At 38.8% G+C, this 27,290-nt stretch overlaps 1 long non-coding RNA gene across 1 annotated transcript in view; it reads left to right on the top strand.

Annotated features, from left to right (window-relative positions):
- The first annotated feature begins 13,191 nt into the window (after positions 1 to 13,191).
- LOC122796015 overlaps positions 13,192 to 27,290 on the top strand; it is a 264,662-nt gene continuing 250,563 nt past the window's right edge. The window contains exon 1 of the long non-coding RNA XR_006363885.1: positions 13,192 to 13,252. This is a non-coding gene — a long non-coding RNA (uncharacterized LOC122796015). The remainder of the gene's footprint in view (positions 13,253 to 27,290) is intronic.

The following is a 27,290-nucleotide window of genomic DNA, read 5'->3' as shown; positions in this document are numbered from 1 at the left end:
AGTAACTACAGGGGCAAGTCAACTGCATTGTATAGCATCTCTAACCAGAGCTTTACTTAAGGAAAGCCATGCAATAGCTGTTACATGAGTAATAATGGCAGGAGTCTGTTTGGCACTAAACTAGGTTTGAACCTTGATTTCATCATATTTATGCAATGGTTCACTAAACTCATTGCATTTGAAAGAGAACACCGAAGTTACTTAAGTAACAGAAGAATTGTGAAAAGAATGATAGCTTGTTATACACATTTCAGTTTATATAAGTACACATGACAGATGGGGAAACAATCAAAATTAAGTTCAGCTCACAACAGTGAATAATATACAAGCAAGTCTGTTTTGTTATGGTATGAGAATTGATTGATATGTAATGAAATTATATGTCTTTAAATAGAAGGATTTATTTTTCATGTGTTTTGCTACTGTTTGGATCCATTTCACAAGAACAACATTGCATTTCTATATTTCACTTACTGACCATTGTTTCATGTTCCCATTGCTCTGTGTTTTAATCACTTTTTATTGCTTCATGCACCAGTTGCATCTTGGGGTTAGAATGCATGCGCAGAGTGTATTATTAACTATAAAGATGATGACTGGGAGCGACTGTAATAATGCAGTTTCCGCTGTCAGTGTATGTGTTACAATAACACTGCCGTTATTATACCAGCAGCTAATCATGTTTGACAGTTCCACAGACTTGTGCAATAATTAACTTTTACCTGGGATAAGCAGTGCAATATTCATTATTATTGAATATGACAAATGCAACAGCAGTATGATGAACATGTAAATATACCAAATGTACCAATTTAAAAATCAATGAATAGAAGCAAGCAGGATTCCTCTGAATTAGAAGAATAAAACAATTATTGCCTAACTCTGTATCATTCATTGCATACAGGACTGCTCATCATACTTTCTCAGTTTTAATGAAAGGCGAGTGCTCACTTGTTCCTGTTTCATTGTAGATGTAAGGCAAAATCAATTCCAGTTTGGTAATATATATGATTATTAATTATGCAGCGGAAATTACTGTTACCTTGTGAGGGCAGACTGCAACGATTTCTTTTTCATAGAAAAGATAAAATTTCTTCTTTTTCTGAATCGGCCTTGTGCAAATCAATGTGGCAGACTACTTTCAGATATGAAGCATATATTGTGTGTTTTTTTTCATGAACCAATAATTTGCTTTGGTACATTTCTATGATATACTTCACAGTATTTTATAATTTAACTGTAGGAGCCCCGCAAAAAAGACATCTTTCTTGGTACAATGCATGAATGTTAGTCTCAATAACACAGAAGAATGGTACCAGCAAAATCTCTGTGAGAATAAGATTCCGGTGCACTTTTAATTTATATATGCGACTATTTATTAATTTGTTTATTTCTTTATGTATTTACTTTTTCAACAGATGTAGTTTGTAATCTAATACAATATCTGCCAATAGTGTAATACGCACTTTTTTGTACTTTGTTGTTGTACATTTTAGATTTTTAGTTTAGTGGGAGATGTATGCAGTTTATCTGAAAATGACACACCTCTCCCCTCCAGAAAGCCATTTCTAATATGGCAATCCAAACTGTCAGCTATCTCAATATTCTTACAGAACTAATAAAGCTACTGAAAGTAATGAATAACAAAATCATGACAGAATAGCTAGTGTGCAATGACTGAAGAATGTAGAGATGCAATTCTCCTACACAAAAATTGACGTAAATAATTGACAGAAAACTGAAAACCTATAAATATGGCTTCTTTAGGAAGGAAACTAATGCAATAATTACAACAAACAAAGAAAATACTCTTATAGAAGTAGAGTTCTTACATTGATATCCTGTCATTTATGAACAAAATCTAATTATATGGAAACTAAAATGTGCAAAGCAAATGAAAAATATCACCTGTGGTTGTAGTAAATCCACCTCACATGCAGGATTTATGTTGTTGTTGTTTTGTATTTCGGCTTTTTCCTAGTTTGGGGTCGCCACAGCGGAACTCCAGTCCACTAATGATTGGCAGTAGATTTTTATGTGCTAAGTTGCTGGCCCTGATGCACAACCTTCAACGAAGGTACACCCATTCACGCATGTCTCTACACAGAAGACGCTCTAGCTGAGAATCAAACAGGACAACGTCTTACTGTGAGGTGACAACGCTACCGCAGCACATGTGCTCATCCAAAATTCAAGCGACAGGAAAAACAAGTATATAAACACAATCAGAGATGCAAGAAAAATAGCTGAACCAGTAGGCTACCTTAATTTCTTTGTTTGTTATAACATCAGGCCAATTAAATCCAACATCCAGAAACAGCTAAAATCAGTCTAAAACTTTATAAGTCACTACTAAGCTTTAAAAAAAAAGTAGACTAGACTTAGTCACCGAAAGAATTCAGCTTAATTTATTAAGCATTTTCTTCTACTAACTGGACTTCCTCAGATAATCTTTTGATAAACAGCTTTATCTGTGGAAAATATATACTTATAGAAACAACAAAGGCACAAATTAAGATTGAAAAACATCAACGAAATGGCTAAATAGTATTGGGTGGCTCCTGAGAGTCTAACTTCATAGAATGACCAAAACCAAGTAAAATGTAAAATTAAAATAAGCCTTAGGCAGCATTCTATAGCCTACAAGACAAGTAGTGGCTGTCCTTAGTAATCAAAAACAGAATCCTAAAAAATAAATCAAAGAAGGAAATAACCAGATAAACAAAGTCTGACCCAAGGAACATCATAAATAAGCAAAAATGATAAAAAAAAAAAAAAAAAAAAAAACAATAAATACAAATAAAAATAATCAGTAAAAATCAAACAGAAAGTCTAAACTTGTCCAAGAACATTAGTCAGAGTACAAATGAAAATAAAACTCTCACACACAATCATAAAACTGGTGCTAAAGTACAAAAGTAAAATAAATAAATAAATAAATAATTGCAATACTAATGTAAAGTAAAATAAACACAAGGATAGTTAGTAAAAATAAAAATAAACACCAGTCAAAGTCAGATGGAAAGCATACCAGAGACTGAATCAAAAACAAATGAGAACTCTACATACTACAATGAATAACCTGTAGTTAAAATCGAAACGTCGGATGAAAACACTCTAGGCAAGAAATCTGATGAAGATGAGGAAGTACACAAAAGTGCTTATCATAAATTAATAAAACTGAGTTCTTTTGGTGATGAGGGCTGATCATTTTTTTTTTTATTTTAAAATCTGACCTTTGAAGTTTTGGTACATAGATTTCTAGATTAGTATTAGGCTAACTGCAATTGTAGGCTATTTTTAAGCCTAGCCAATTACCTCATGTGAGAATCAAACTTTGCACCTTGTGTTTGTGAAATAAACAGCTTAACCATTATGCCAACCTCCCATCCCAAGGTCATAGCTAATTACTCAGTTAGCTTTCTTAATAGTTAATTCTAAGCTTAACCAATTTTCTTTCTCAAAGGTGAGAATCAAGCTGTGCATCTTGTGTTTGTGAGTCAAACACCTTAACCATTAGATCAACCCTCATTGAACTATGTTTAGCTGTTTCTGAATGCTGTGTTTAGCTGTTTCTGAATGCTGAATTTTATTTAATTGGCCTGTTTTTGTAAGAAACAAAGAAGTGAAATATAATCTGCTATTCTCACACTGGGATCAGCTATTCTTATATCTCTGATTATGTTTATAAACTTGAATGTTTCCTTCGACTTTCCACTTATGGCAATGCCTCTAGCACAGAATGCTTGCAGATAACTATGACCAAAATCTGAAGTTGTCTTCCCTTCCAAGTACAGGAGAACATTAGAATATTTTCATTATTAAGGTCCCGTGGCTCATGGTCATCATGAAATCAGTCTGTGTTATATCATCGTTGCTAAACAAGCTCATCTACAGGAATCACTGCCCTCTACTTTCAGGTCAGAAGGGAATTATGCTGTCCTAACTCACATGCCCAAAGTACACATTGTTGCATAGTGTTGAGTTTTTTTCGGGTTTGGTTCAGTGTCCCAGAACTCTATTGTGAGAAAAAGTTTTGCATTACTGACCATGGGTTGGTTAATAAATGATCAGCATGTCCATTTGTATATTTTAGAGCTGGCCTTCTCTGAAATGTGCATCCTCCTTCTTAGTTTAGAACCCAGTATTTTTTCAGTGAATGTATGTTGAGGAACCATATATTACTCATGTGATGTTCCCTGCCAGAAATCCTTCTTGGAATCTCATGCTTCGCTGTCTCTACTGCTCCAGTAATTTTCTTCTTATAAATGTCACTTTACTTCCACCTACCTGCTCTTCACCAACCAGTCTGAAATATGCAACGCAGGTAACTTGTTGCAGAAATAAGACTTCCAGGACTTATATGTGCTCCAATCTTCTTCTATTTACTATGAATGTACATGACTTTCTACAATTAAGCATAGCATGCGGTTATTGCTATGATATACATTCAGCTCCCATTAAAAGGTCAGGAATTTGTTATTATTTTTTAATTTTGTTATATGTTTTGTTACGCAAACATAGATGAACCCTATTTACAAAGAGGTCTGTGAAACTGATTGTATATACTGCTCTGAAGAGAAGGCCAATGTTGGGGGCTTCTGGCTCACTAAGTTCGCTGACGACTGCAAGCTGGGAGCAAAAAGTGAATCCTCAAATGATGTTGACACACTACAACCAGGTCTAAAAATTACAAACAACTGGTGTTAAAACCATGGTCTGAGATTAAATGCGAAAAAATACTTAATCATACCCTTTGGTAAAACAGATATCCCTGCAAATTCTAATATTGATAGCACACCCCTAAAAGTAGAGGACCTAGGAACAAAGATAGATACTAGACTAAACTTTGACCACTAGGTAGCCACAGTAGTGAGGAAATCCTTCTGTGTGGCTCATCTTATAAGTAATGGCCTGGCATCAAGATCACAGGAGGTCATAGTGCATTGTTCTCGGCCCTCATCCGGCCCATAATTAAGTGCAGTGCTCGATTCTGCATGTACCTAACAAGGCACTTACACCAGCTGGAGTGGCACCAGAGGTTTCTCATTAAAAAAATACAAAGTGTAAAACACATGTCTTATGCAGACCAACTAAATGCCCTATCCATTTATTCTTTCTCATATCATTTATTAAGAGGGGGTTTATGCCTGATCTACAAGGCATTCTCTGATCCAACCCTGATGAAAATGTTTCCTATTTTCAAGAAAAAATTATACAAGGGTTACATGTTCCATGGAACTGAACCTTATTTGTGACTCTAACATAACTTGCTTGAGATACAGATTCATATCCCAAGGCTACCTTGTCTATGGAATAAACTTTTCATCTTTGTAAAACAAAGCCTGACCCTTACTCTCTTTAAAAAGAATTTGGATAAATGGATAGGGAACCATAAATTCACTCATATGGTACTGCCCATGTCCCTTATGGACAGAGGTTGTCTGTAAAATGACTCAGGGCTCCAACACCCAGAGACCCACTACCCTGATACTACCCCATCCAATGTATGGAGAATTAAGATATAATATTATCATATCCTGGGTATTATTGACTAGGCTTATAAAGGCTTTTGTCCCATTAGCCTAATAATCACCTATGAACCTATGACTGTTTAAGTAATTTGTTTAGATTCACACAACACACAGATGAAGACTGAGGGGATTCAAACCATAGACAATAGGATGAAGCTGTTTAGCAGCTTCATGCCTTAATCCTATGCACACCATTATAGGAAGTTGCTTATGTATTTACCTATATGTGTTTGTATATATATTTTTATCAATGATTCTACAAATTGTTCATGCATTGTTTTATATATAGTAATATTATGAGTTGTATGTGCACTTGTTATGTGCACATATTATAGAATGTTTTTACATGTATAGTTTAGTGTAGGGATATTACATGATTTTTATATATATATATTTTTTTATATTATTAAATGTGAACATTTATAGTTATTTATATATGTATGGATAGGTCTTCACTATATGTGTTCATGTTCATTTTTATGATATGTATCTTTAAGTTTTTTGGCGTTTTTTTAAATCAATCATGTTATTAAGCAATTAGTAGATGAGTATATATAGGAAGTTGTCATAGCTTTTAGTTGTTCTGATGAAGACTGTGATACAGTTGAAAGCGCTTAACAAGGAATTGATGTCATGATTGTGTTCGAATAAATATATTTTCTACATCCTTGTCGTACGAGCAGTGATTCACCTTCAGCACATCAGGTTTTGTTACAGTGTTGGCTATTTCCTTTGTGGTTCTGAGTTATTTTACGGATGGCTGAGAGGCTGAATTCCCCTGCTGCTTCATTGTCGAGGGATGATTTTATTGAACTGAGAGCTGATGTTACTGCACTTCAGGGTGAAGTGCATAGATTACTTGTATTAGTTACTAATTTAGTAACTAATAACGGCGAAGGAGCAGAGTCTCGTGGGTCTACGGAAGTTTTGATATCCAAAGACGTACAATTACGTTCAGAAGAGGAAACGGATGACATCAGTACGCGCAAGGGAGAGAATGCGCATGCGCGCAGTCCGTTTTCAAACAACATGGATGCGGTAATGTTTGTACACCAGACTGTGTTTTTCCGAGAGCATTAAGAGACACGGACAGTGTCTTTGATACTAATTACAATCCTAACCTTAACATAGATCTACCGGAGGTGCGAAAAGCGGATAGTATTACGGGGCTGGATCTATTTAACCAGGAAGATGAACAGTTACTTAACGAACGCCCATGTAATACGATGGAACAGGATTTTACTTTTGACTTTAGCTTCAGCAGAGCACGAGTAGATAAACAATATACAGGGGCTCTCCCTAAAGAAGCTTTACCAGTGAAGAAATATGTTAATAATAAAACTAAGCATTCATTGGACACAAAAGGTACTGTTTTACATTCTATTTTACATGTGGTTTCCAGCCCTTGTAAAACTCAATATTGTGGCAAACAAGGTGACTATGATAATAATGCAACTAGAAAGAAATATAATGGTAAAGTGTTTAATGAGGAATGCATGACTGAACAGTTTTTAGGAGACAGTCATGATTTTTTTGAAGTGGATATGGGAAATGTTAAGGACAAATGTTTGAATACAGAATGTATATACACATCCCTGAAGGAATTAATTTTTGACTTTGGTAAAAAACTTGTTGCATATAAGAATACTAAAATTGATTGCAATTATTTATCAAAATGTCTTAAATTAAAAATAGTACCTAAAGGTTTAAGATTTTTTAAGCTACCATTAGGTATAACATATACATCAGAAACAGTTAAAGATTTTAATGAATTATTTGATGGTTTTGGATATGCTTTTATAAAATTGTTAATTAAATATCAGGATGGAAAATTAATTAAATTAGCTGATGAATTGGAAAATATGAACAATATCATTACTAAACATAAGGACTATGAATACTGGAAAGAGTTATATATGAAACAATATACTAATGCAGATAATAAAATACATACTATAGTGGAAAGGAAAAATAGGAAAATGACACGTGACTTGGATTTATATAAGAATGACAGGGCATACGTTTGGCCTAATTTTAGGGCCTCTGAAGATTATAAGAGGTATCAGTTTAAGAGAAAACAATCTAAGAATTAATTTAGGGATGAAAATTTTCAGGGAGGGAGATTTTACCCAGCACGAAATGTACAGAAACAATGGCACAGGACGTAAGTACATCTGTAGAGGAACAAATATACAGTCCCCAGGCCCGTACAGTTGCTAAGTCCGTGGAAGTTATGCATATCCATCATTCTAGTAATAATGTGAAGGGAAATAATGACTGTTTGAGTGGATTAGATAATAATTCAGTTATGCAAAGACCAAAAATAATTTTATATGATGGTTTTAAGGTGTTTAACTATACAGAGATTGAGATTGATACTACTTGTGCTAAACTTTTAAGTAAAGGAATGAAGTTTATACCTATGGTTGGATGGAATTTAGTGGACAATATCAAGGAAATTAAAATGTATTGTAGAAAGCTTAATTTAGCTTTACAATTTGATAAGAATAAAGATAATGATATAAGAAGTAAGGGGATAGCAGGTACAGATCTCACAAAGAAAAGTACATATATACCAAATGCCAACCCACATCTGCATAATTTTGAACAATTAGTTTGTAACGACATATATTGGACACATAACAAGGTGCGAATCAATGGGAACAATGCACAAGATAATCTTTCACCTTCGGAAAGAAAAAGTTTATCTAAAATTTTGTGTAACAAAGGTATAAGAGTAATGAAACCCGATAAAGGAGGTGGGGCTGTGATTTTTTATACAGATGAATATAATCAGGATATACACAACCTTCTACATGATTCAGGTAATTACGAAAATATTTCTATAAATCAAATCAATATAGGACATAAGCGCATAGACTTAAGCATAGAAGAATATCTTATTGATAATAGGATATCTAATGACACATACTCATTTTTAAAAACGGATTACCCGGTGCTGGCTAAGATGGTCGGTATACCCAAAGTACATAAATCTATGGATCATCCACCTCTCCGACCTATAGTGTCAGGATCTAGGTCGAAAACATTTAATATTGGCAAATTGATTGATGGTTAAAGAAAATTTACAATAACATTCCACATATAATGAAGGACTCATAGAGATTTTTAGGGGAAATTACTGATGATAAATGGAGTCCAAATTTGATATATCTTACTGTGGATGTTATTGACTTATTTTCCAGTATTCCGAAAGAGGGGGGCTTAGAATGTTTTGAGAAGAGTTTGAGAAAGTATACAGATTATTCATGGGATAAAATCTGTCTAATATGTGATATGATGTCACTAGTACTTGATCATAATTACATTTTATTCCAAGGGGAATATTTCAGGCAGACAAAGGGAGTGGCAATGGGAGCAGCATGTGCTCCCATTTTTATGAACAGTGATGTTGGAATGGGAGTCGGAACATGTGTTTAAGAGCGAATATTTTCAAGATATAGCATATTATGCCAGGTATTTGGATGACATTTTTATATTATGGAATGCATCGGTGGATAGATTACATAAATTTATGGAATTTTTGAATAATACTGTAGATTTTTTGAAAGTTACATATAACTACAGTTTTAAGGAAATTTCATATTTGGATGTATTGTTGAGTCATGATGGGCAAGGTTTCACATCAAGAATTTATAGAAAACCTACATTCTCGAATGATTATATCCATTATAGCAGCAATCACCCCCCTTATGTATTCAAAAATGTGATCAAAGGGCAATGCATTCGAGCAGCGAGGATGTCATCTACTAAGTGTATTATGGAAGATGAGCTCAATGTCATTAAGGATTTATTCCTAAGCAGGGCATATCGTGAAAATATGGTTTATGATGTCATCAATTACGTGCAAAAAGAGTGGGGAATTAAGTATAAACCATTGCTAGGGTGTTTTAAAATGGATAAACAGTTATTTTTGGAAAAAGAATGTAATGGAAGGGTATGTATACTCACATATACTCCTAATACTTATATAATTAGAGAAATCTTAGAAAGACATTGGAAGGTAATAACCACAATGGATGTTGAACAAATATTAGGAGCGAAACCAAAATGTGTATATAAGACAGCCCCAAACATGAAAAATTTATTGGAAAGAGCTAGTTACAAAATGGAAGCAAGTGATATTTTTAAAGGTACATCCAAATGTGGAAGATGCCAACAATGTAAATATATAAATCTAGCTAAGTTTATTAAGTTGGATGATATTTGTCATACCACTATCAAATGTAGGACGGGTAATTGCAACACGAAACAGGTGGTTTACATTGGGATATGTAATAAATGCAATGCACATTATATAGGAAAGACAGAAAGACAGCTGAAAAAGCGTATATATGAACATCAATATAAAATACGTAAATGTGATACTAAAAACGCGTTGTATAGACACATCTTAAAAAAGGGTAATGACCATAGTTTTTTGTTTTCAGTAATCGATCAAGTGACCTGTGCACCACATGGAGGTAATTGGAAAATGCAGTTAGCACAATATGAGAGTAGGTGGCAAATTTTAACTGACTCCACAAGAACACCGGGTTTAAATGAATTTATCAGCATTAAACCTTTTTTAGCCCTTGCATAGGATGGTTATAGATATAAGTTCTTATTGAATTCTTAGGATAGTAGTCCTATATTCATTATAAATTATAGATGTATGATGATGTTAACACAATACATATATATTTTCATAGTATAAGTGGATGCTTTTAGGGTAGTCTAATTCTATGTTTAGGTTATTTAATACACCAGTATAATTTTATGATCAGGTTTTTTAATACACTACATTGTATGGACCATATACACCATTATAGGAAGTTGCTTATGTATTTACCTATATGTGTTTGTATATATATTTTTATCAATGATTCTACAAATTGTTCATGCATTGTCTTATATATAGTAATATTATGAGTTGTATGTGCACTTGTTATGTGCACATATTATAGAATGTTTTTACATGTATAGTTTAGTGTAGGGATATTACATGATTTTTTATATTATTAAATGTGAACATTTATAGTTATTTATATATGTATGGATAGGTCTTCAGTATATGTGTTCATGTTCATTTTTATGATATGTATCTTAAGTTTTTTGGCGTTTTTTTAAATCAATCATGTTATTAAGCAATTAGTAGATGAGTATATATAGGAAGTTGTCATAGCTTTTAGTTGTTCTGATGAAGACTGTGATACAGTTGAAAGCGCTTAACCAGGAAATGATGTCGAGATTGTGTTCGAATAAATATATTTTCTACATCCTTGTCATACGAGCAGTGATTCACCTTCAGCACATCAGGTTTTGTTACACTGATGTGATATTCCCTGCCAGAAATCCTTCTTGGAATCTCATGCTTCGCTGTCTCTACTGCTCCAGTAATTTTCTTCTTATAAATGTCACTTTACTTCCACCTACCTGCTCTTCACCAACCAGTCTGAAATATGCAACGCAGGTAACTTGTTGCAGAAATAAGACTTCCAGGACTTATATGTGCTCCAATCTTCTTCTATTTACTATGAATGCATGTGACTTTCTACAATTAAGCATAGCATGCGGTTATTGCTATGATATACATTCAGCTCCCATTAAAAGGTCAGGAATTTGTTATTATTTTTTAATTTTGTTATATGTTTTGTTACGCAAACATAGATGAACCCTATTTACAAAGAGGTCTGTGAGCACTGATTGTATATACTGCTCTGAAGAGAAGGCCAATGTTGGGGGCTTCTGGCTCACTAAGTTCGCTGCCGACTGCAAGCTGGGAGCAAAAAGTGAATCCTCAAATGATGTTGACACACTACAACCAGGTCTAAAAATTACAAACAACTGGTGTTAAAACCATGGTCTGAGATTAAATGCGAAAAAATACTTAATCATACCCTTTGGTAAAACAGATATCCCTGCAAATTCTAATATTGATAGCACACCCCTAAAAGTAGAGGACCTAGGAACAAAGATAGATACTAGACTAAACTTTGACCACTAGGTAGCCACAGTAGTGAGGAAATCCTTCTGTGTGGCTCATCTTATAAGTAATGGCCTGGCATCAAGATCACTTGAGGTCATAGTGCATTGTTCTCGGCTCTCATCAGACCCATAATTAAGTGCAGTGCTCGATTCTGGATGTACCTAACAAGGCACTTACACCAGCTGGAGTGGCACCAGAGGTTTCTCATTAAAAAAATACAAAGTGTAAAACACATGTCTTATGCAGACCAACTAAATGCCCTATCCATTTATTCTTTCTCATATCATTTATTAAGAGGGGGTTTATGCCTGATCTACAAGGCATTCTCTGATCCAACCCTGATGAAAATGTTTCCTATTTTCAAGAAAAAATTATACAAGGGTTACATGTTCCATGGAACTGAACCTTATTTGTGACTCTAACATAACTTGCTTGAGATACAGATTCATATCCCAAGGCTACCTTGTCTATGGAATAAACTTTTCATCTTTGTAAAACAAAGCCTGACCCTTACTCTCTTTAAAAAGAATTTGGATAAATGGATAGGGAACCATAAATTCACTCATATGGTATTGCCCATGTCCCTTATGGACAGAGGTTGTCTGTAAAATTACTCAGGGCTCCAACACCAAGAGACCCACTACCCTGATACTACCCCATCCAATGTATGGAGAATTAAGATATAATATTCTCATATCCTGGGTATTATTGACTAGGCTTATAAAGGCTTTTGTCCCATTAGCCTAATAATCACCTGTGAACCTATGACTGTTTAAGTAATTTGTTTAGATTCACACAACACACAGATGAAGACTGAGGGGAATCAAACCATAGACTATAGGATGAAGCTGTTTAGCAGCTTTGTGCCTTAATCCTATGCACTAAGCACACACATTTACTCTGATCTCTATAGTTTAGTAGTGTATTTAGGTATTTGTATGATATACTCATAGTTTTGGTATATGTGTTTCCTCAGAAGGCCTTTTAATGTTTTTCTCAACCCTTATGCTGGATGCCTATGTAGCCCCACCATGACTGTGCACATTTGCTTTCCATTACCTGGATAGCAGCCAGTCTTCGTACAACTGTTGTAAAAGCAACATGAAGGATTTTCCATTTTTGGCACAGAGCCCTTTTCCAGTGGTTGACATGTGCTCTTACAGATGCAGGGGCTGCAGTGGCTTTCTAGGCTATATTGACTATGGCTAAGTGGTAAATTACTTTGGCTATGATGTGCAGGGTCCTGGGGTTGAGTCTTGCAGCGGCTGTTTATTCTATGAACCTATACCCCGGGTATCACTTCTGTGTCACTGTTAGACAGAGGCACAGTATACTAACCTCGAAAAAGGGCATAGCAAAATTAATTTAAAATGGGTGGCGAAAGCCAAACACACTCTGGCTAGGCTTATAAATGCCCTAGGGCAGATAGCCTAGTATGAACCTATGAACCTATGAACCTATGAACCTATTTAGTACTTAGATAACTCCAAATATTATATTTTTAGTTACATTGAGCATTTTTGTTTACAATTTACAGTTTCTAAGTATTTGACATACTTGTGTGCTAACCGTATTTGTTTAAAACTGTACTACATAACTTTAATAGTCTAGTTTGTGGTACACTGATGACCTGAATATATCATTTTAACTGTTGTCTGCCTTTGGTCCAGGTCATGGCTAAAAAGAGGCCTCACGTACAACATTCGTATGAAGACTGGCTGCTATCCAGGTAATGGAAACTAAACAAACACATGTTGATTATTAAGTGCTTAAGGTTACATTTTATTATTATTTATTTTATTTTATTTTACATTTGTTGACCGGGCTAGTCTAGCTGGATACATGTCCATTTTCAGTAGAGGCCCGGGGAGATAAGCTCCAATACAGATAAATGAAAAACTTAGTAATCAATATACAAAATAAGACTAAATAAAAATATTCATATTAAACAAGCAGATTTCAGGTACATCAAGAGAAAAATAAAAGAAAAAAATGACTAAATAGCAGCATTAGTTGTAAACAATGAATATTACAGGTTACAACATAAAATACTGTGAGGACAAAAAAAAACTTGTAGTGCAAGAATGCTTATACTATACAATATACAGGTCAAAAATATAGATAAACAGAAAGACTAAGGTCAAAAGAGGAGACATGTTAATTATATACAAATATAATGTAAAAGAAAAAAAATATTATTCAGTAGGAAGTGTATAGAGTGACTGGGCACAGTGTAGTTTAGGAGGAAATCTATATTTATAGGTAAAATAATATGTATTGGTTTATGAGTAGTGAGGGATAGGCAAAGCTAAGGTAAAATAGCTTCCAGGGTGAAGATGACAAAAGATAACATTATCCAGTGTATTCATTAAAGGTGGACCACACAAAATGCAGTTTATGGGTACTCACTGCCAAAACTGAGTTCAGCTCATGAAGGAAGTGTTTCTTATTTCTGACATGATTTAGGGACTCAGATATAACTCCCTGCTTGGGGTGGGAGAAGGGTCCAGAGGAAAATATCAGAAACAAGAAACCTAGTTATGATTCAAATGGTACATATAAATGTGGACACTGAAAAAAAAACTATACTTTTCCTCAAGTCTCAAGTCCCAGCTCTTCAATTCATTAATGTTTAATTCACTGATAACTGTTTTCTATATGGAAATCACTAATATAGTTTCTGTGTGTATGCTAGCAGTAAATGTTTTGTTTTGGGAGATTCTCCTTTCTTCATGTTTGCACAACTGTGGAGTTGGAAAACATAAGTTCTGGAATAGTGTTAGGCTTGTCCCTCTGCTGATGCAGGGGCTTAAGCACTATGTATTAGTTGCAGGCTTTGATATTCTGTGACATGACGTGTGTTTTGCATTTTGCAAGGTTTTTACTTGTTAGGATATGGCTTTGTTTAGTTGCTTTTGCATTTATTTATCTATTTATTTATTCATTCATTCATTCATTCATTCATTCATTCATTCATTCATTCATTCAATTTGTTAACCAGGGTAGAGCATTGATCCAGATGGACCTATTTCAGTCTCAACCTGGATACATATAAATGACAATTGACATGTAAGTTAGCAAGAAATATTATGAATACAAACAAAATGTTGTGTGAAGATTACATTGAATCAATAACAGTAATAATAATAGGTTCATAGGTTCATAGGTTGGTACTAGGCTATCAGCCCGAAGGCATTTATAAGCCTAGCCAGAATGTGTTGGCTTTCGCCGCCCCCTTAGATTAGTTCCCTGCGCCTCTGTCCAGCAGAGCCACTGAAGTGATCCCCGAGGTAAACTTTCTGTTTCCCATCCACTCGTCAAGGTTTCTTTTGATTAGTGTTAGCAAGGAGCTCTGCCTAATGTAGACTGGGATCTTGTTCCAAAGCATGGAAAGTCTCTGGGACAGGAATCTATCCCTCCAGCACATCCTATTTATTGTTTTGGTGAGGTTTAGATCCCCAGAGCGTGTGGCTCGAAAGGATAAGGTTTTCTTTAGGTGGAGCATGTCCATCAATTCTGGGTTGGACATGGCCTTGTATGTCAGGCAGAGATCACCTCGGATTAGGCGGTATGCAACCGAGTACAACTGGAGTTTCTTCAGTCGAGCTGCATAGGGCATCTGTTTGAGGCCAGTGATCCTCTTGGTGAGGTACTTCTGTGGTCTTTCCAGCTGTTTCAGGTGTCTTGTAAGGTACATACCAAATGGGATGTTGTTCTCTATGATGGGTCTGATGAGTGATGAGTAGAGGGGTACAATGACCTCTTTTGATCTGGATGCAAACACTTTTGTGATTAGGTGGGCCACATAGAAGGATTTTCTAACCACTTTGGCAATGTGATTATCAAAGGTGAGAATACTATCTACTTGGGTCCCCAGATCCCTTATTATATCTTCCGTATTTAGAGGACTACCACCTATGTGGTAGTTTGTGGGTACTTTGTTTATTTCCAAAGGGGATGACTATGCACTTTTTGACATTTAGCTTGAGACCATGATTTTGACACTAGGTATCCATCTCAGTGAGACCCTTTTGGAGGATGTCTGTGTCAGCTGGAGAGTCAGTTATAGCCTCAGGTTTGCAGTTGTCTGCGAACTTGGTCAGCCATAGTCCTCCTGTGCTTGCCTGTACCTCTGAGAAGTATATGCCGAACAGGAAGGGTCCTAGGACTGAGCCCTGGGGAATGCCACTTGTAAATGCTTTAGAGTCGGACCTAGCTCCCACAACTCTCACCATGTGGGTTCTGTCCGTGAGCCTGTTGGCAACCCATCTTGTGATTTAGGGGTTTATGTTCAGGCTGGTGTGCTTGTCTATAATACCAGAATGGGGAATGGTGTCAAAGGCCTTAGTGAGGTCTAGGTAGGCTGTGTGTACCACCTTTCCCTCATCTATAGCCTTGGTAACTGTCACAAAGAAGTCCACCAGGTTTAGGAGGCATGAACTGCCCTTAACAAAGCCAAACTGGGTAGGGTCCAGTGTTTGGAGGATGTTCATCGTGCATACACCTGCAGTCATAACAGATGGGGTTCTCCTGCCGTCAGGCGGGTCCTCGGTCGGCCGAATTCCAAAGTCTTGGTCCGGCGTCGGTTGTCGTCACTTCTTCCCTGATGTCAGTGCGACAGGGGTATAAAAGAACCAGCCGAAGCCATTTTCTTCAGTCTTTCTTGCCACGCGGTGCCCGAAGCAGAAGCAGTTCGCAAGTGCCGGTCGGCCAGCTCCTAAAATTACGAAAATTTTGCAACCGAAGTCTTCTTGAAAGCTAAGTACCCTGTTGGGGAAACTTTTCTTGCCTCAGACCGATGTCAGACAAAGTTAATAATTGCATTTCATGTGGGAAGCAAATACCGCATAAGGATTTCCATTCCCTCTGTATTCCATGTTTAGGCCCAGACCACGACGTCTCAGTCTGTCGTTTTTGTGCTACATTCAAAAAACGCACCATTAAGCGTCGGGCGGAGTTCGCCCAGCATTATTTTGGCAAAAACTTTAACTATATTATGTCGTCGGATACTCCAACTCCAGTTTTGTCTAAAAAGTGCAAAGATAAGGACCGACACATGAGGTCCGCGGCCTCTACCGATACCACGCCATAGCCGACTACACGTGGTCCGGTTCTCAGCGAGGCACCTACGCAGCCCCTGACTACTGCCGATGCTTCCTTGGCGGTGTCTCCTGTGCCCGAGGTCGCAGGCTCCTTGGCCCACACCCCGACTACAGATACCAAAGCCACTCTTGGCGGTGAATCTCAAAATGTGGACAGGTCTACCTCCTCTCAAGGTGTCTTCAGACCTTCCTCTTCTTTTTCCATCAAGGCTTTCATGAAGTCTAAAGCAGCCATGCATTCCAAGAGACAAGCTACACAGGGCCCATCTCCAGGCCCCATGCCTAAAAAACAGATGCTTAAAATGGCTCATTTGGGGAAACTTTGCATACCTTAAGGGAACACTTCTACTGGGAAGGCCAAGATTATTCAGATTCCAAGAAAAGACTTAGGGAATTTCTCTTGCTACCTCAGCACAGGCCTCTGGCTATACCTCCTGAATTGGGCATACTAGATGATGTGTACTTGGAGGCCTGCCTTAACCCGGATTCTCTACCTCCAGCCCCAGTCAAGCCTGACAGGTACTACAGGGTTCCTGACTCACACCAATTTCTATACAAAAGCCATGCTGCTGATCCAGAAACTATCTCACAGGGCCCCAAGGGAATTAAGGCCTCCACTGCTAAAAATCCATTACCTTCCGAGAGAGATTCCAGATCCTTAGAAAAGGTATATATTCCTCGGCCACCTTAACCATGAGGGCATTAAACTGTCAGTTCCATATGCTAAAGTACCAACAGTTTTTATTATCACAATTGAGAAGTAAAATGTCGCAACCTGAAAAACCAGACTTGAAGGAGTTGCAGGATTTGATGCATAGTGCAGAACAAGTGGGTAAACATACCTTACAATGTGGTCTTGATGCTCTAGAGGCCTCATGTAGAGCTGCTGTTACAGGATCAGTCATACGTAGACATGCCTGGCTCAAGGAACAAACCTTACCAGATCATGTCAAAGCTAAATTACTAGATGCCCCTCTGCAAAAGGATGTATTATTTGGTGCTAATGCTGAGGAGGTATTAAGGAAAATGGAGGAAAAGGCTAAATCAATGCAAACAGTGAAAGATTTTCTACAGGTACAACCCCCACGTTTCAGTAGAAATTGGCCTTCCAAAAATTGGGCCTTTCCAGCCACGGACAGACCCCAAAGAGGTAGATACAGGTGCCTGAGGGGCAGAGGACAATCCCAAGGATCGTTTAGAGGCAGACAATGGCAAGCTTCTACACAAAGAGGTGGTGAGGATAACTCGCAACCATTCAGAAAGCAAGCCCAATGACTTTCCCCTTTGCATGCCAAGCAAGACTCAAATGGCAGCACCCTTAGGCGGAAAACTGGCATTATTTTCAAAAAATTGGCATATTGTCACAAAAGACAAATGGATCCTGGACATTATAAACAGAGGCTACAGATTCCATTTTCACACCCTTCCAAAAATGAGAGGCATGCCAAACCTGCCACACAATCAAAGGGCAGAGGCACAAAGACAAATTTCAGATCTCTTAGACATGAAAGCTATTCAAGAGGTACCTATGCACGAACAAGGTCAAGGTTTTTATTCCAGACTATTCCTGGTACCAAGGAAGGGAAAAGATTGGAGACCTATTTTGGACCTATCCATCCTAAACACATTTCTACTCGTACCAAAATTCAAGATGCTCACTCTACAGCAGCTTCTTCCCATGCTGGGCAAGGAGTCTTGGCTGGTAACATTGGACCTCAAGGAGGCATACCTGCATGTCCCAATCAGACAAAATTGCAGAAGATACCTCAGATTTCTTGCAGGTTCAACCCATTATCAATTCTCTGCATTGCCCTTTGGCTTATCTACTGCACCCAGAGTATTCACGAAATGCCTGGCATCAGTAATTGCCTACTGCAGACTTCAAGGGATACAAATATACCCCTATTTGGATGACTGCCTGATCCAAGCGGACAGCAAGCACACATTCTTCTGAAACATCTGGCTTATGTAATAATGTGGTTGAATTCTCTGGGATACACAGTCAACAAAAAGAAATCAAGGCTAATACCCTCTCGGAAAATAATTTTCCTGGGTGCCAACTTGGACACAAACACCCAGATGGCCTACCTCACGCCAGAGAAGCAGGGGCAACTAACTCAATACTTCAGAACACTAGCAAATTGCACCAGGCTGACTGCAAGGAAAATCCTGCAGGCTCTGGGATTCATGGCATCTTGCATCTTACTAATCCCATGTGCAAAGTTGCATATGAGGAAACTTCAATGGTACCTGAAAAACCTATGGTCTCAACACAGCCACAGTTTGAAAACAATAATACCACTAATTCCATGTCTTCAAAAGGAATTTCTGTGGTGGGCTCAAGCATGTCAAACAAACGCAGGTCTCCCATTCAGCAAGCCTCAAGCAAATCAAGTCATCACAACAGACGCCTCGGACTACGCCTGGGGGGGGCGCACATGAAAGATCGGTGCATTCAGGGCAAATGGTCCCAAAAAGAAAAGCACCTTCACATCAATCAAAAGGAAATGCTAGCAGTAATAAATGCTATTATAGCTTTCAAAGACCTTCTGCAACCAGGTCAACTATTGATAAGGACGGACAACACCACAGTAATGTGGTACATAAACAAACAGGGAGGAACCCATTCATACCCCCTATGCAGACTGGCCATGTCACTTTGGAACATGGTCCTGGACTTACAAATCGAACTACAAGCACAGTACTTGCCAGGCAAGGAAAACACGCTGGCAGACAACCTAAGCAGAAATATGGCAGATCCACATGAATGGAAGTTGCATTCTCAAGTTTTTACAGAGATAATTCAAGCATGGGGAAGGCCAGACATAGATCTCTTTGCCTCCCACAAAAATCACCAATTGACAAAATTCTGCACAAGGATTTTTCATCCAAAGGCCTGGAGAGTGGACGCTCTCTCTTTCAGTTGGACATCAATGACAGTTTATGCCTTCCCACCTCTTCCTCTGCTGCCCAAAGTTCTATTAAAAACCAGAGCAGACAGACCAAAGATGATTCTCATTGCTCCAGACTGGCCAAGACAACACTGGTACCCACTCCTGAGGAGCCTGACGCATTCCCCACCATGGACCCTGCCTCTAATGCCTCTTCTTCTGACTCAGCACAGCTTCAAAGCTCTTCACAGTCAGCTAAAAACACTCAATCTAGCCGCATGGAAGATTCCTTAGCATCACAACAGACCCTACTCTCCAAGGAGGTGCAGGATGTCATTTTGGAGGCCAGAAGGCCGTCTACTAGAAAAGCTTACACCGCAAAATGGAAACGGTTTTGTGTCTGGAATGAGAAAAAGGGCCAGGATCCTGGAAAACTGAATTTACCTCAACTATTACAGTATCTAGCTGAGCTGCTAAGCAGTGGACTTTCATTCTCCTCCATCAAAATCCATGCCTCAGCCATTTCTGCAGAATACAACACTGATCCACCCTTATTCTCTCACCCCCTCTTAAGACAGTTCCTTAGAGGGGCTAAGAATCTAAAACCCCCAAGGAAACAACCAATACCTGCTTGGGATCTCAATTTCATTCTAGAAAAGCTGACCCTGCCTCCTTTTGAGCCAGCTGCCTCATCAGATTTGCAATATTTGTCCTGGAAAACAGCTTTCCTTCTGGCTATTACCTCAGCTCGTAGGGTATCGGAACTACAAGCTCTCATGGCTGTGCAGCCGTTTATTATCTTCCATCAGGACAGAGTTTCCTTATGAACCAACCCGTCCTTTAGGCCAAAAGTGGTATCCAGGGTAGCTTTGAATCAGGCTATACACTTACCTACCTTTTATCCTAATCCTCAAAACAAAGGGGAGAGATTACTACATTCCTTGGACATCCACAGACAACTGCGTTATTATTTGGACAGAACAAAGCCTTTCAGAAAATCAGAACAGCTCTTTGTGTCCTATGCTATAGGAGCTCAAGGAAAGCCAATTTCCAAACAGACAATCTCAAAATGGATAGCCCACTGCATACGCTTTTGCTATTCTTTTCATGGCAAAACTGTACCTACAGGCATCAGATCTCACTCCACAAGGGCCACGGCTACCTCTGCAGCTTTTCTCAGAGGAGTTCCTACCAAAGATATTTTGGAAGCAGCCACTTGGAGTTCTGTGCATACCTTCTCCAAGCACTACCACCTTCCATTATACTCCAAATCTAGAGCGGGCTTTGCCACTGCAGTCTTGCAGGGCATTCTGGCTCCTCCTAGTTCCACCTAGTGCCTACCACCCCTTTCTTAGCTTTGGGATTCTACCCATCTGTTATGACTGCAGCTGTATGCACGATGAACATAGTACAGTTTTGTACCTACCATAAATGTAGATGTTCCAGTGCTAATACAGCTGCAGTCCAGGTTTCCCTCCCTCCTTCCCCTCTTGGGACAGGCCTATTGGCTAACACCTCCTCATGCAACCTGATTGGGGTATTCATTCTTGATGTATTTGCTTGCACTACTGTATTTTGATTATATGGCATTGCTTTATTACACAAATTTATGTATTGCCTTCCTACTGGGGGCACCTGACATCTGGGGCAAGAAAAACTGAAGAAAATGGCGTTGGCTGGTTCTTTTATACCCCTGTCGCACTGACGTCAGGGAAGAAGCGACGACAACCGACGCCGGACCAAGACTTTGGAATTCGGCCGACCGAGGACCCGCCTGACGGCAGGAGAACCCCATCTGTTATGACTGCAGCTGTATTAGCACTCGAACATCTACATTTATGGTAGGTACACAACTGTACTTTCCCAATGTCTCTGTTAATGAGTTCCATGATGATGTGCTCCATAGCCTTGCAGACCAAGCTAGTCAGGCTTATAGGGTGATAGTTCCCGGGGTCTGTTGTGGCTTCACCTTTGTGGAGTGGAATAATTGTTGCTGTGCACCACTCTGTGGGTGTGTAGCCTGTGGAGAGGCTGAGTTTGAACAGTGTGTTTAGGTGAGGGGTTAGTTCGTCTTTGAGTTTGTGGAGGATGCAGCCTGGGACACCGTCTGGCCCCATTGATGCTGTGTTTTTGGCTTTAAAGAAGGCTGTTTTAGGCTGAGTGTCTGTGAGTTCAGGGACTCTACATTCTTCTGGTATAGTCATGGGCCCTTTTGGGGGTGAGAGGGGGTGAAGTTTGCACTGAACCTGTCTGCCAATATGTTGGCGATATCGGTCGGTTCAGTGTATTTTGTGCCATTCTGCACTAACTCCGAGCAGATCTGAGCATTGCCACTTAGATTCTTGACATAGCAAAAGAATGCCTTGTGGTTATCTTTGGAGTCCTTGGCAATTTTTCTTTCAAAGCTCACCTTGGATGATTTTAAGAGCGATCGTAGTTTCTTGCTGATACTGATTAGGGATGTCTTCCCTTCTTGGGATTTTACTTTTTCTGTACTAGTTTCCTCCTTCTATTGTATAGCTTGTTTATAGCAGGAGTCCACCAGACTGGTTTCCTTTTCTTGGAGGAGTGAGTCTTGGTTTTGCTTGGGATGGCATGATCCATGCATTCTTGTAGCTGCCCGTAGAATGCATTAGTAAAGGATTTTGCAGCTTGGACAGTGTTATTCTTCAGCATGGGGGTTTTGAAATTTTCCACCTCGGTCTTAAGTAACATGAAGTTTGCTTTTGAAAAGTTTTTCACGGTGGTTTTCTTGTCCGGGGGTGGGGGTGGGATATGGACATCCAAAGTGATTTGTTTATGGTCAGATCTAACCAGCGAGGGTTTGACCTCTGGTGTGGAACACTGGTCGCCCATGTTGGTGATGACCAGGTCCAATATGTTGTCACTTCTGGTGGGAGTGTTGACCAGTTGAACCAGGGCATTTTTGTTTATAAATTATAGGAAAAGGGAGTTAGTACTTGAGTAGTTCTCCCAGTTAATGTTTGGGTAATTGAAATCACCCAGTATTAGGGTGTTTGGTAGGACCTTTATATTTCCCAGTGTTTCCAGAAACGCAGAATGGGGGTCCTGGGACATGTTGGGTGATCTGTAGCAAGCTACAATTTGAATTGCAGTTTTGCCCATTGTTAGTTGCATGTGGATGATCTCTGAAGCATAGTGCTGTGCCACTAACCTGGAGGAGTGAGTATCCTTGATGAATATGGATACACCCCCGCCTTTTGTATTTCGGTTTGGGTTCTGTGGCCGAAATGTATGGTATGAGTTGTAGCCTGGTAGTGCTGGAGTGCTCTCTGGAGTCTTAAACCAGGTTTCTGTTACTGCACATATATCAATTTTCTCCATACTGAGGAGTGCCTCGAGTGCACGCATTCTGAGGTTTAGACTTCTGAAATTGAGTAGCATTACCCTCAGTTTTTTGTTACTTGTGCTATTTACGGCAGTGGGTTTGTCTTTTGAGCCTTGCCTAAAAAAGGCACTATGGGGGTAGCAAGAGCCTTGGCCAGTATTCGAAAGCCTAAGAGTGACAGGTGCAAAGCCATCTCTAGTGAAGCAGCATGGCTTGTCTTGTCGAGCATGTCATCCCAGGTGGACAGACACTGGATCCCCTTTGAATGACACCAGAAACTTAGCCAATTGTTGAAATCAAGAATTTTTTCTTTATACCGTGGTATCATTCTTGGTGAGGGCAGGATGCTACTCAGGGTCAGGGTCATACCAGCCTGGGCTATGTGATCAGAGAGCTCTTCCATGTCTCTCTTCATGTAGTCCAGGGAAGTACAGCTCAGGTCATTCACACCAACATGGACAATGACAGAGTCATACTTGTACTTGTTCTGGAGTGACCTGAGTGCTTGTGTCATGTGGCGGATCCTGGCACCTGACAGACAGCTAACAGTAACCTTCTCCTTATTCAGCCTAGTGAGTGGGACATCAGTGTGCCTGACTATAGAGTCACCTATTACTAATATGTTGGGTATGTTATTTTGCCTTAAGGGCTGTGATTGCATGGCACACTGGTTTTGTGAAGTATGTGTTTCATGGTTTGTGTTGGGGGGTGGAGGTTGCTTGGATGTTTGCTTTGGAGGTCTTTGTTGGTTTTGCAAATTTTTATTTAGAGCCTCCGAGTATGTTTTCATGTATTTATGTGTGTTTTTTGCCAGTGCTGGTTTAATGGGTCTATGTAAGACTGGTGGTGTGATGCAAGTATTTCCCTTCTCCTCTTGACTGTCTGATCCAGTCTTGGGTTGAGAGAGCTTAGCCTCTAGTTTGGCTGTATAACTGCATCTCTCGCATGTATTAGTGTTTGGTGGTAGGAGGAGGGGGTTGTCTGTGAACATGAGGCAGTTGTAACATTGCCTCAAAATGCCCAGATTCACCAGTTGGACTGGAGAGTACACCTGAAACTGCCCTTTGGACATGCCTGGATAGGTACAGTGAACTGTTTTACTGGATGGCTGGTAAGGTCGAATAGAGAGCCTTGACCGTCTGTACAGTACAGGAGGGTCTAGTGCTAAGGTTTATAAGTGCTTGCTATAAGTTTTGAGCAAGTGCCGGGCTGAGAAATGAATGGCTTGCGTGCTTAAGTTGAAAGTTTGTCTAGTTCCAAGGGAAAAATTGAAGAGGAGACTTTGTGGAGCCGGGAATAGTTTTACCCTAGCTAACCGGTGCTGCCCGGCACGCAAAACTGGGCAAATACGGTATTTATAGCAGGGAAAAGAAAGAAATAGAAATTAGCCTAAAATGGCCAATAAACTACTAATTTCTGGGCTGAAACCACTCCTCCAGGGACAGATAGGCTGCTCAAAGCTCCCCTCTCTCACACATGAACAGAGAAACTTCCTTCTATCCAAGTAAGGTATGGGCAAACACAGAGATTTGTAACACAGCCCTGAATTCAGCACACACCTGAAAACTGGACTATACTAGCTTAGAAAGGTGGGAAGCAAATATATATATATATATATATATATATATATATATATATATATTTTTTTTTTTTTTTTCAGAAAATAAAGCAGATACACTCAAAAAACAGTTTAAAAGCACAGAAAAGGATACTTATTGTTATATATCGCAGATCAGAATTGTAGTCAATGCCCCCAGTAATAAAGTAGGAAGAAACACAAATACAGTAAAAGCAGATGAATAAAGTGCAATTTATATATATATATATATATATATATATATATATATATATATATATATATATATAAAACAATAGAAAACGAACAAACTGACTTAAACAAGTTACCCAATTAACCAGAAAAAAGCTCAAAACGGAGCCCTGTTCCAGCAGTCTTCAGTTAGACAAGTTCTAACTGCACACCCCTGCTTATTAGGGTGCAGGGTAACCTTCTCCAAAAAAAGATGGCCTGGATCAGTGCTCAAGTTATACAAACAAATTTAGATTCAGCAGGCCTGAATCTGGTCTATGCTACAGCAACAAGACGCACAAATTTCAGAAAGAAACAGTTCAAATAAGCAGTCACAATAAGCCTGTTACCAGAAATTCCCAGCTCAGAAGGGCAGAATCCAGCCTCTCCTCCCACAAGAGTGCAGACCACAAACCTTCTTAATGTAGAATAACTGGCCTGACGCCCAAGTGCTTAAGCCAGAACTAATACACTTTTAGAATAGCAGACAATGGGCCTTCAATCAGTAATTCCCAGCTTAGAAGGATGTAAGCTACCTGTCCTGCCACAACAATGCAGACCACAAACATTCTTAATGTAAAACAGCCTGTATGAAGCCCAAGTGCTTAAACCAAAAGACTTAGAATCTACTTCTTCTTTTTTTGGCTATTTTTACCTGGTTAGGGGTCACCACAGCAGATCACATGTCCACTCATGATTAGCAGTGGAGTTTTACAGTGTCAAGTTGCCAGCTCAGCACCCAACCTTCCACAGAAGGCACACACATGTACACACTCATGCCTAGGGCCAATTTAAAGTGTCCAATCCACCTACAGCATGTCTTTGGGATGTGGGAGGAAACCAGAGCACCCAGGGGAAACCCACACAACCCCAGGGAGGACATGCAGACTCCACACAGAAGGCACCCCAGCCGAGGATTGAACCATTAAACCTCTTGCTGTGCGGCAACAATGCTAACCACTGCACCACCGTGGCTGCCCAAACCAAAAGACTTAGAATAACAGTTACAATTTAATCAGGCTATGACCAAGCAGTAATAAATGCAGTAGAATACATAAAATTGAGTACTTTTAAGAAAAGCAAAATAAAGTAGGAGGAAACACAAATACAGTAAAAGCAAATGAATAAAGTGCAAACAATTATTTATTTATTTTTTTAAGTTCAAGAAGAGAGGAAGGAAGAACCTAAGTGGGCTGGCCTTCACAAATCTTCTCTCTGTATTAAGTAGAGTGAACACTAGACTCAGAATATGATTTAACTGTACTCGGTTAAGTGAGCAAATGAGATGGACCCAGGAAGAGTGTTCTAATACAGACTTACAGGAGGGGCGGGCAATTCCAGAGCCACCAACACTAATACCAACACAGGAACAGGGAGGGAGTGTGGGGAAATAACTGCAGAAAGACACACAGCACACTGTTCAGAAACACACAATTAGGAAACAGAAAAAATGAAAATACAGTACTTTTAAAACTGCAAGTTTGTACATAACAGAAGACTAAAATTCACTACTGCAAGTTTCACTTAGCTTCAGCTTGTAATGCAGGTGTTTGTAGCCAAGCAAGTCTCTCAGGAGCTGAGGATAAAATGATTACTCAAACTTTGTGGCTAGCACTTAAAGTACAGCGGAATCCCTCTAGGCTATTAAATATCAGATAACAAAGAAGTGGTAACACCACCTGCTCTTATAGCAAAATAACTGCAGAGAGACACACAACACACTGTTCAGAAACACACAATTAGGAAACAGAAAAAATGAAAATACAGTACTTTTAAAACTGCAAGATTGTACTTAGAAGACTAAAATTCACTACTGCAAGTTTCACTTAGCTTCAGTTTGTAATGCAGATGTTTGTAGCCAAGCAAGTCTCTCAGGAGTTGAGCATAATGTAAGAAATTAATTAATAAGAAATTAATAATAAAGAACACAGTACAGAGGATAATAGAAAGGGATGGTTAGAGTAAGGAGGAATGAATAAGAATAAGAAGAGAATGAAATAATGAAGAGATAGAGCACAAAATGTAAAATAGAGCAAACATATACAAGGTGGAAGAGAATGTCACATATTAGTGCAGGGAAATAATATGAGGAAGGCAAAGGTGCCTGACTGGTGAAGGGGAGAGTGTGGGATTAGGTGATCTATACAGAGTGAAAGCATTTGCAAATTGACTCAGACTTGAGATGATCTTTAAGCTGAGCATGAAATGATGGATATGAGATCAGGTCTTTAAGATTAATAGGGAGGGATTCCCATAGTTTGGGACCTAGGATGGAGAAGACATGGTTAGTGCAACAATTTCCACTGGGAGAACATTGAAGATATGGACCACAGTGGTTAAAACTTCTTAAATTGTAATGTGGGAGTCAGCTGAAGAGGTTGGAAGTAAGGGAAAGACAGGAGTGTTATTTAAGGAGCATGTAGAATTGGGTCTATAAAGAAGGTCAGCACATTCCTGGACAAGTAGCCTGATGGCTTTATTAAGCATGTTACAGTGATGCTTATTTCTTTATTCCTAGGGGGATAATGAAACAGCAGATAAAGTTTCTTTAGTCTGGATGGTGGAGGAGATTTTCTTGGATGTTGCTGTAACCAGTAGAAATCCACATTCAAGCTGTG

Source organism: Protopterus annectens, chromosome 2.part2, assembly GCF_019279795.1.
Source record: "Protopterus annectens isolate FY-2018-M chromosome 2.part2, PAN1.0, whole genome shotgun sequence".
In the NCBI taxonomy this organism is placed as follows: domain Eukaryota; kingdom Metazoa; phylum Chordata; order Ceratodontiformes; family Protopteridae; genus Protopterus; species Protopterus annectens.
Note: the sequence above shows the minus strand (reverse complement) of the source record. Positions and strands in the feature narration are given on the sequence as shown.